Below are 11,268 nucleotides of genomic sequence, written 5' to 3'. Positions count from 1 at the left end.
TTTACCCAGTTTTAGGATTACTGATCTCTATATATGTAAAACTGCTTTAAGAGTGAATGGCATCTATGCAAGTCTATATACTTATTCTTATTAATATTGTTTTAAGTTTATTTAATGTTTCAGATAACAAAAATATACTCTAAATAGTTTTTTCTTTGTATGATCTTTTTAATGTGAAACTAGAAAAAGATCTTAATGTAATCTTATAATGTTATCAAATTCCCAAAATCTTAAGATAAATATCCAGAGTTCTCTGTCATATTTTTGTTTATATTCTCATATCTATCTGTGGTTCTACTATCCAAAATACAAATCATTCCTCAGCCAAGTGTGTTGATATTTGCGTGATCTCTCTTATGACTTTTATTTTATTATCAATAAATGATCTGGAAGGTAAAGACTGAACTATTTAGTACTGATGATCAGTACAGATCATAAAAAAATGATTGTTCACCATGTATAGTGCTTAATATTTTATTCAAAAATAATTCAAAGTAAGACATACTATTAAAAGTATCCCTCATAAGAAGGAAATAAATGAACAAGATTCCAAACTTTATGTATTTTTATGGTGAATGGCAATATTTAAGAACTAATTTTACTATTCCAATAACATTCAGTGATAAATAAAATATAATCTATGTTATATAAACCCAATATTTTGTTGTGAAGTAAGTAGTATATAAAAGAGATAAATACTATTTTATTCATTGGTAGCAAGGTATAAAGCACAAATTTCCTCAATATGCTCAAATAAGATTTTATTACCCTTCTTTTTTGCAGTTGTTTATGTTTTTATTAACCAAAGTTAAAAACAACAAAAAAACTTAATGCTCTTATTTTTCTATTTTAAGTTCAAGACCCTGTTTCCTCCAAAAATCCAAAATATTAAAGTAATAGGTAATAATATTCAAGTTCAGCCAACTATTATAAACTACCTAAGCTTATCCCTGGGTGTTTATTTCCTATAAATTAACAACGTAATACTTAAAGAAAAAATTGACCATATAAGTATTTTATTTCTCAAAAAATTATCTTAAAAATATTATCTTACATTTCTATACTACTATTTCATGTATCACTTAATGATTATAAGTTTTTCATGGATTGTTTTACTTTCAGTCATCAATTAAAATATAATCTAGGGCTGGGTTTGTGGCTAAGTGGTAGACTGCTTGCCTAGCATTTTTGAGGCACTGGACTTACCACATATAAATAAATAAAAATAAAGGTCTATTGACAATTAAAAGAAAAAATTAAAACATATATTTTAAATATTTGCCATTTTTAAATCTGCCTGATTAGGTACAGATGAAAATAATTTGTAACAAAGTGTTAACTTAAAAGCAAGTTTTCCTATAATATTATCTATTCTTAAAATACAACAGTTTGTACAGTTTTTTCCCTCATATAACTTCATATCATTGTTTTATAAGTATTATTTCATTGCAAGTTATATTTATTTAATATAATAAGAATTATATATGAGCTGCTTTAATGAAACATCCATTTTCCCACTATGTTCTGAATATCAATTTTGAGTTTGTATTATTAATTAAATTTCACCAGGATAAAAAAAGTTCATATTTACCTTTCTTGATTGGGTTGATTTTTTCCTTACTGTAAGGCTTAAAGATTTTGATATTTCAGTTGCTTAAGGTAAGACCACTTACATCATTATAGATGTTCCGTCTGTTTTAAAGATATTTGTTCTTTAAAAAGTGCTCTTTAAATATCAACAATTCTGTGTACCCAAGGGACTTCTTCCACCTACACATTTAAATTTCTAATTAAGAGCAGCTCTTAGGCTTCTGCTTATTTGCTTTATTGCATTTTGCCCAGATAACTCTCATTGTAGCCAGAATACGCTCTTTTCAGACTCCCTATGGAATAGAGTGCACAGAATATTTTCTTTCTTAATATGAATTGTTTACTGATCAAAACCACCTGAAACCGTCATAGATTGACACATATCCACTTATTAATTTTGTAATGAAGAGTTATTTGCATGTGTGCATATGTTTCCCTGTGTGTGTAGCGCTGGGAATTGAAACCAGACCTCACACATGCATTCATCTTAGGTTCACAGCCACTCAGGTTACCCTTCTATCAAGTAACAAAAATAGGTGTTATGTTAATAAATTTTTACTTTCAGTTCCAAAAATTGCATGTGCCATAATGTGCTGACTTTAGTTTTAAATTAAATAAATAACATTATGATATGTTTTATATCAGAATGTTACATAGAAATGAGAATGAATGAATTACCTGCAAATCAGTCACATCAGGAAATGTCACCAATATAATGTACTGTAGAAGAACACAAACAAGCAAAGAAACAAAACAAGCAAAGAAACATGAAATAGTATCAAAACTACATGATAAAATATACATAAAAAATACAAAATTGATTGAGAATATATGATGAATTGGTGTAGACCAGTGTCTAGTAATTTTTCTGTATTTACCTACTTCTCTGTAAAAAGAATATGTAAGAAACTTCCCAAACTCAATAGCAAAAACTACAAATGTCCCAATTAAAAATGGACAATAGAAATGAATAGATGTTTTGCAAAAGAAGACAAATGATCAACAAATATGTGAGAAAATACACAACCTTATCAATCATGGCAAAAATGCAAAGTAAAACATCACCTCACCTCAGTAGAAGTGACAAAAGATAGCAATTGTCAGTGAGGATGGGAAGACAAGGGAATACTTGCACACTATTGGTGAGTTTGGAAATTAGTGCAGACATTATAAAAAAGTGTATGGAACCTCCTCAATAAATTAGAAATAGAACTACTATGGGATCTAACAGTTCCTTTACTGAATATATATATTCAGAGGAAATGAGACCAGAATATTGAAGGGAATGCACATTTATCTATGTGTTCATTTCAGTTCTATTCACAACAGCCAAGAAATATAAACCATCTAAAGTCCATAAACTGACAGTTGAGTAACCAAAATATATTACATACATACAATGGACAATGAATCAGCCACTAAAAAAAATGGAATTCTGCCATTTGTTACTTTGTAGACTGATTTGGAGATAATTATATGAAGTAAGATAATCCAAGAAGAGAACAGGTACCACATGGTCTCCCTCACAAGTGAAATCTTTAAAAAGGTTGATCTCATAAACATTTTTAGTACATTGCTGGTTACGAGAAATGGGGAATTTTAGGGGATTCTGGATAAAAGAGAAAATTTTATTAATAAATACTCAGATTTACATGTGAGAAAGAATTCTGGAGTGCTATTGCATATCATGATGAAGTGAGATACCAATATTATACTCCACATTTCAATAAAAAAGGGATTTTGAAATTATTCCCAGAGAGAAATGATAAAAACTTTTGGAGATAGATAGATTTATCATAATGTAAAAATTGAACGAACAGTGTGACTCTGCATCGTGTACAGCCAGAGAAATGAGAAGTTGTGCTTCATTTGTGTACAATGAGTTGAAGTGTGTTCTACTGTCATGTATAACTAATTAGAATAATTTTTTAAAGAGAGAGAGAAAGAGAGAGAGAGAGCGATTTTTAAAATATTTATTCTTCAGTTTTCAATGGACACAACATCTTTATTTTATTTTTATATGGTCCTGAGTATCAAACCCATCACCCTGCGCATGCCAGGCAAGCACAATACCACTTGAGCCACATCCCCAGCTCAAATTAGAATAATTTTTAAAATTATCTAATTTATTTATGTATCAAAGCATTACATGGTACCCCATCCATAGGTAAACGTTTGTGTATTTACATATCATTTAAAATTTCTTAAAAATAAAATATAGTCATAAAGCTATATTGTTTCTAGTGACTATACTCAAAATTAAATACAGTCAGTCTCTTCAACTTGTACCTCCTCTCAGTTGTTCTTCCTGCTCTGTTCAGCATCTCTGCAATCCCTCCACTGTACTCTCACGACCTCCATTCTACTCTTTGCTTCTGAGTTCATAGTTTTAGATGATATATAGGAGTGAGATTGTGATGGGTTTTTCATTCTGCATCTGGCTTATGTCAACTACTCTAATGTCCTCCAAGTTATTCCATATTACCATAAATGCCAGGATTTCCTTCATTTATTAAGTAATAATAATACCACATTATGTTTATGCCAGATTCCATGCCTATATTCGGTTGCTGATGTACAGTTAGGCTTACTCCATGTCTTCACTTGGAATACATGGTGAAATGAGCATGGCAGTGCAGATATCTTGTCAACCTACAGATTTCTCTCTGTTGCACACATACACAGTAGTGTGACTACTACATCCTAGGGTAATTCTATTTTTATTATTCTGAGGAACCTCTATGATCTTTTCTACAATGCATGAATTAATTTATATTCCCACAGTAAGTGTTCAAAGTTTCATTTTCTCCACATCCTGACCAACGCTTTTGTCTTTCATTTTCTTCATACCATCACTCTGCTCAAGTGAAGTGATATCACCTTGTACCTTTAATTTATACTTCTCTGATGATTAGTGATGTCGAATACTTGCCTTACATAACTGTGGCCACTTTTATGCCTTAAGTAAGGAATACTCATTTTTCTCCCACTTTTAAATTTGGATTGTTTTCATTGTAATGAGCCATTTCAGTTCTTTGTATGCTTTGAATATTAACCCGTTCTGATTTGAAAATATCTTTCCCAGTCTGTAGGCTGTTTATTCACTCTGTTCATATAGTTCTGAGCTGAAATTAAGCTATTCTATAGCTCCAGTGGTCTCACTGCCTGTTTTCAGGAGGATATCCTGGGAAATTCATTTACTTGCTCAATTATATTATTGGAAGAACTCTGTTCTTTGTATATGTTGAAATGTAATACCTGTTTTATTAATGAATATCAGCCTAATGTCCTTAGTGGCTTCTCACAGTCACCACTTTGGCATATGGCTCATTCATGGAAAGGCAGAAAAAGCAAACTGCGTCCTTCTTATGCTTCCTTTACCCTTCCTCTTTTGTCATTGCATATATATGACATACTCTTCCTCTTCTGCTGATTTTTAAGGGCTCATGTCATCTATTGGGTTATCTGGATAATATCCTAATCTAATAGTTTGTAATATGGCACACCTGTGCAAAATTCCATTTATTATAGAATTATTACATGCACAAAACCCATGAATTAAGGTTTTTAGTCTATCATAATGTTCCAGTAAAATGGGATGGCAGGTTTACATGATATTTAATTGATCAGTTAAAATTATTAACTGACACAACATATGATACTGCATTCCAGGCAAAGTTGATTAGGTTACCTAGGACTAAATACTAATGTATTCATATTAATCAATAACTTTAGATGTTAAACTGAATGAATAACTTACCAGATAGGAGTGTTATATTTTATCATGTTCTCAGATAGAGTGTTGAGAAAGAGATTAAATGCTCATAAGCTTTTTTCCCCCCTTTTGGTATTGTCTGTGCAGTAAATCTACAATGACACACAGTGAGTTAAATAAATGAGCTACCAGTGCTTAGTGATGCTGTAAAATATCTAGAGTTTGCCCAGAGTCTAAGGTAGAAAATGGAAGTATCTTTTATTCATTTCTCATTTAATTACTCACTTAATATCAATTAATATTCATCTGCAATTGGCAAGTCTATAAATTAAGAATCAAAGGAGAAAACCAACACCAATAACTGTGGATACATAAGAAATTATTTAGGTAAATAACCTTCCAGTTTATATCAGTGGGAAGTCATAACATTGGATTCTGCTCTTTAATTTTAGAAGAGATTTCTGATATATTTTGTAATTTTATTGAAGCGAAAATAATTTTCTTTAGATATGAAGTATGAAAAACATAAATGTATTTTCCCCAATGCATGACCAGCAATTCAAACATTTATACAAAGATCTCTGATACTATCACTTAAGCATGAATATTTTCAGTGCAGCAATTCCATCCTTATTCTTTAGGCTATATATCATAGGGTTAAACATTGGAATCACTGTAGTGTAGAAAAGAGAGAGTAATTTATCAGTTCCTTCAGAATAGATGGATTTGGGTCTGATGTAGGTAATGGAAGCTGATCCAAAAAATAAAACCACAAACAGCAGGTGAGAGGAGCAAGTGCCAGAATGCCTTAGCCTGTCCTTGGGCTGTTGGCAACCTCAGAATGGTGAAAACAATTTTGCTGTAAATGTCAAGTATCAACATAAAAGGGACTACAACAAATAGCATAGCCACTACGTAGCAGACACCTCATGCACACAGATGTCCCTACAAGCTAGCTTGAGAATGGGGAATATGCAAGTAGAAGTGGTTGATTTGGTTAGAATGACAGAAATGCAGAGAGAATATCTGGCACATTTGCCCTATCTGGACTGGCACTCCCCTGAGCCAGGAGCCAGCAGCCAATTGATGACACTTCTTTGGGTTCATTACTACTGGATGGTGCAGAGGGTTGCAGATGGCCACATAGTGGTTATACAACATCACAGCCAGGAGGAAGCATTCTGCTGCCCTGAACATAAGGAAGAAACACTTTTGCTTAGCACAGCCCCAGTAGAAAAATTCTCCTACTCTGACCAGAATCCTAGGGAGAGTAACTGAAGCAAAATATGCAAGGAAAAAAAAAAAAACATGCGTTTGTGCAGCACAGGGTCCAGCCTGGTTATTATGTCTATGAGGCTGTTCCCAATGAGGATAACCGCAAAAAGGATGGAGAACACCCCAGATAGAAACCCTTGGAGATTTGGAAGTTCAGAAAATCTCAGCAGGACAAACTGCACCACTGTGGAGACATTGTCTTGTTATTCTACCTCTTCATGCTTTGTCTGAGGGAAAGATTCCATCAGAAGTAGAAAGTTAACTTCATTTTCCTTTTGTTTCCTCATGTGTACACTAGAGATGGTGTGATTTCAAATTTCCCAGTCACCTTTAAGATAAAAGCATGCAACTTCCATATGATCTGAAATTGTGAAGATATACACTTTTTTAAAATTTCAAAGTATATCTATAAGAAATTCATAGTCTTTATTTTTGCTGAGAGTTGTTGCACATCTCTCCTCTTTCTGTGATGGGACATATTTAATTTTCTTTGAACACTCAAATAAAATCTAAATCTGAATCAAGGTTTAAGTGAAGCAAGAATTGTACTCTTTTAGTTGACATTTTTCTGCTCTTCCAACATTGTGTTATGTGTAAGTATCAATTGAAAATTCAATTAAATTTATGAGAAATAACACTTTAAAACATTGCTAATAATATTAAAGAATATATTTAATCTTAAAAATTGATTTTTTACATTTTCAAAGACCATTTTAGGTCTGATATTCTGTACAGTCCATTATAAAAATTAATGTTTATCACTCCACCAAATATAATGCAATACTCTATAATTTTTAAAAGTCTATATTCATTTAAATGTAAGTTTATGAAATCAGAAGTCAAGCATTTATTCAGATTCTTTTGTCCAATTAATGTTGAGAATGTTACTGAGGCTCTCAAGACATAGGAGGGACATTTAAGATGGTTTTCCTATCCAGAGAAGCTCAATAGTCAAGAGGCAGACTCATTAACATCTTTGTCTACCAGTTCTTGCTATAATATGCATCTCTTTATTCTTAATGGAGATCTACTGCATACATAGGACAATAAGCACAAGGCTGCTCTTTGGGATTTCCTAGATCTTTCATGTCCTGAGGAATGGCTGCTATTCTACTGTGTTCATTTATTCCAGTCTATTCCCTTGCTTTATTCATTTTATAAATGAATTAATTTTTATTTATTGACATATAATATTGGCTATTTTCATATTATTTTACATGAAGTCTAGTATATTTTTTAAAAAAATTTTGATTTTCTGATTTTTTGGATAAATTACAAGTGAGTCCAAAAAAAAATCAAACAAACAAAACAAGAAGTAGTAGAAGAAGAAGTAATGCAGAAGACTAAAGGACAGATTTCTGGATTTCTGGGTTTCTGTGCATTTCTGTGTGTATGTACATGTGTTTGTGTCTTTGGTGGTTTGTGTGTAGGAATTATTATATTTCCATTCACTCTTCCAGAAGAAGTCCACTATCTCATTATTTGCTAAACACTTAGCATATTAGTAATAAAAAATTTCAATACAAAGAAACTAAAGGGAAAAGGATATGTACTTCTAATCTTATTCTAAAACTGTTACATGTGCATAGTGGTTAAGATTTCAGCTTCAAAACTAGATGCAAAAGGAGAAAGAACAACAGTCTATGTTGGACTTGGTCATCCTGTGGACTTTCTATAATGGAACATGGGAAAGTTAAACAAGAATTTCTTGTTAAATCTACAATATTCTACCAAATATTGAAGTCCTAAAGGTAATTCAAACTTATATAATTATAAAATTACTCTAAATGAAAATTTGATATTATAATTAAAAAGGGTTAACTGATGGGGCTGAGGATGTGGCTCAAGTGGTAGCGCCCTCGCCTGGCATGCGTGCGGCCCGGGTTCGATCCTCAGCACCACATACAAACAAAGGTGTTGTGTCTGCCGAAAACTAAAAAATAAATATTAAAAAATTCTTTCTCTCTCTCTCTCACACACTCTCTCTTAAAAAAAAAAAAAAAAAAAAAAAAAAAAAAAAAACAGTTAACTGAGACTCTAAGAGGAATACAAACTACCAGATAAGAAGTGGCTTTACTGTGATTATAAGGATATGAAATTCTACCACAAAGTATATTTTCCTGCTGTACCAGTATAAAATGTTTTAAACATTTATTCTTGTATTAAATTAAGTATAGATCTTAATACATGGACAATTATAAAAAGCACTGATTGCATCATCACTTCACTGTGGACTGCCATGTTTTGTATGACAACATTTGATTATCTGACACTAACTTTTAGGAATTGCAATCCTATTCTTTCTCTTTGTTACATCAGCTCACTCTTTTCTCATGCTTTTCACATTTTTTACTCTCCATTAGCTCTTATTTCTCTCTGTTCAAGTAAGAGTGTACATTTATAAAACAACTTACAACCAAGTTTCCAAAATATAGTGAACAAGAAAAGGCAGTATGAACAGAACTGGTGCTTCATCTACACCTACTGAATTTTTACCATCCCTTCCCTTCTTTTCTTTTTCGTAGGTGGGAAAGTATTATATTTTCATTTGTAAATGGACCAGCAATTTTATGAATATTTAGTGTACTTCTCCATGAATAACTATATGTAAAATAAATAAACTATTATCATTCTTGCTACTAACCCAGCTTTGGCTGGAGGATGCAAAATTTGAAACCAGCTTGAGCAATTTATCAAGACCATATCTCAAAATAAAAAGGAATAAAGATGTGCAGATGAAGTTCAGTGGTACAGTGCCTCTGGATGCAATTTATAAATAAGACAATTCCAATTGTCTTATACTCTAAATACAATTTTGTTTGAGAAGCTTCCTCAAATAACATTGTTGATGATTTCTTCAACTTTTGGAAACTTTATAAAATTTTATTTATACTTCTAAGAGAGAAAATTACTAATAACTCAGCCTGATGTAGCTATGTTTGTTTTGTTCAGATACTTCATGTTTATTTAATGGTTATTCCCTTTGAAACAATGATCTTCTGTGGTGTAAATAGTGTGGAGTTGAATTAGAGCTTCCATCATACATAATAATTATATCAAGAGCAAGTGGTTGGAATCAAATTATAAATAAGAAATAAAAGTAGATACCAGTGTGCACAATCAGAAGGATGATTTTCTTCCAGAAATCTCTGATAAAAAATGTTCATGCTAACATCTTTATGTCATTTTATTTTATTTATTTGCTTATTTTTTTTAGTTGTAGATGGACACAATACCTTTATTTTATTTATTTATTTATTTATTTATTTATTTATTTATTTATTTATTTTTAGGTGGTGCTGAGGATCAAACTCAGTGCCTCACATGTGTGAGGCAAGCACTCTACCACTTAGCCATAACACCAGCCCCTCTCTGTCATTTTAGATACACTTATCATGGATTGTGACTATTACCAAGCAGTAACCTTTTGAATATTGGTACAATGCAAAGCCATTTTAATACCGTGTATTCAATATTTTGCTCAACTACTATATATAATTGGGTTGGCACAAGATAAGATGTCTGGATCTTGTTGATGCAAAATAGTTCAATACATGGTTATCACATGATTATTTAGCAAATATTAACACATAAAATGGTAATAATGACAATAATCTTTCATGCTGCTTTATTTTCTTGAAAAGGATTTTCCATTTTGCTCCCAGTTTACCTAATAATAGCAAAAATCAGAAGAGTACAAATGTAATCTGCAAGAGTATCTTGGAATTGAAAAAGTAACCAACAACAAATATTTTAAATATTTCTTATTGTTCATGTTAATAAAGATAAAAAGTAGATATAAAAATAAATTCTATACTTGTCAAAAGTAGTCCATGCTTATCTATTTTACAATTAGGTTAATTATAATGCTTACCTTTATTGATTGGTAATAGAAAGCAATAAAGACTTCTTTAAGTCTGTCATCTTTATAGTGTGGGAATTTACCTTTATTTGTAAAAAGGTATAAGCCTCTTCTAATATATATTCAACTTTTGGGAAAAAAAATAAAACAAAAAAAGCAAACTAACAACAACAACAACAAAATAAAAACAAACAAAAACCAGAAAAAAAAGGAGTGCTCTTGATGTAATAAATAGTGTCTGCCTTGGAGATAAAACTTTTCCCAGGTAACTTTGCAATTGAGGAAAGCATTTTCCTTCTATTGAAGGATTCTAGTATGACAAACTATGATCTGCATGGCGGTTCTACTTATATCCTCAGTATCTCCTTGTTCTTTTGCTTACCAATTAATATAAACTCTGAAAACTTTTTCTTTTGTCATTTGTGATTTCAGTAACATTTATGATATATGCCTAAACATGATCATAAATATTTTCCCATATTTTTTTCCAACAATTCTAATTTTAAAGAAATCTACAACTAAATCCATAATGCATTTTGACTTTGATTTCTTGAAATAAGAATTTTATGTTTTAGGGTTTTTGTGTGCATAAAATGTTTAAGAAAAGTAAAGCCACCTAAATAAGAATAGTGAAAATTTGTTTTGTTTGGCACAGGAATTTCTTATTAACCACTTTCAATTACATGGAACAGAATATCTACTAGGACTCTACTTGCCAGACAATTTAGCTGCTTTCTGATTTATACAGTGGAAGTTTCCTGTAACTTCAATCAGCATATATGAATAATTTCCACAGTTCTTATTAATCATCAATTGGAGGGGGCAA

General features: G+C 31.3%; 1 pseudogene; it reads right to left on the bottom strand.

Moving 5' to 3' along the window:
- Positions 1-5,895: 5,895 nt before the first annotated feature.
- Positions 5,896-6,867, bottom strand: LOC144254210 (olfactory receptor 10AG1-like; annotated as a pseudogene).
- Positions 6,868-11,268: the final 4,401 nt, after the last annotated feature.

The sequence above is a fragment of the Urocitellus parryii genome, chromosome 4, assembly GCF_045843805.1.
Source record: "Urocitellus parryii isolate mUroPar1 chromosome 4, mUroPar1.hap1, whole genome shotgun sequence".
In the NCBI taxonomy this organism is placed as follows: domain Eukaryota; kingdom Metazoa; phylum Chordata; class Mammalia; order Rodentia; family Sciuridae; genus Urocitellus; species Urocitellus parryii.
Note: the sequence above shows the minus strand (reverse complement) of the source record. Positions and strands in the feature narration are given on the sequence as shown.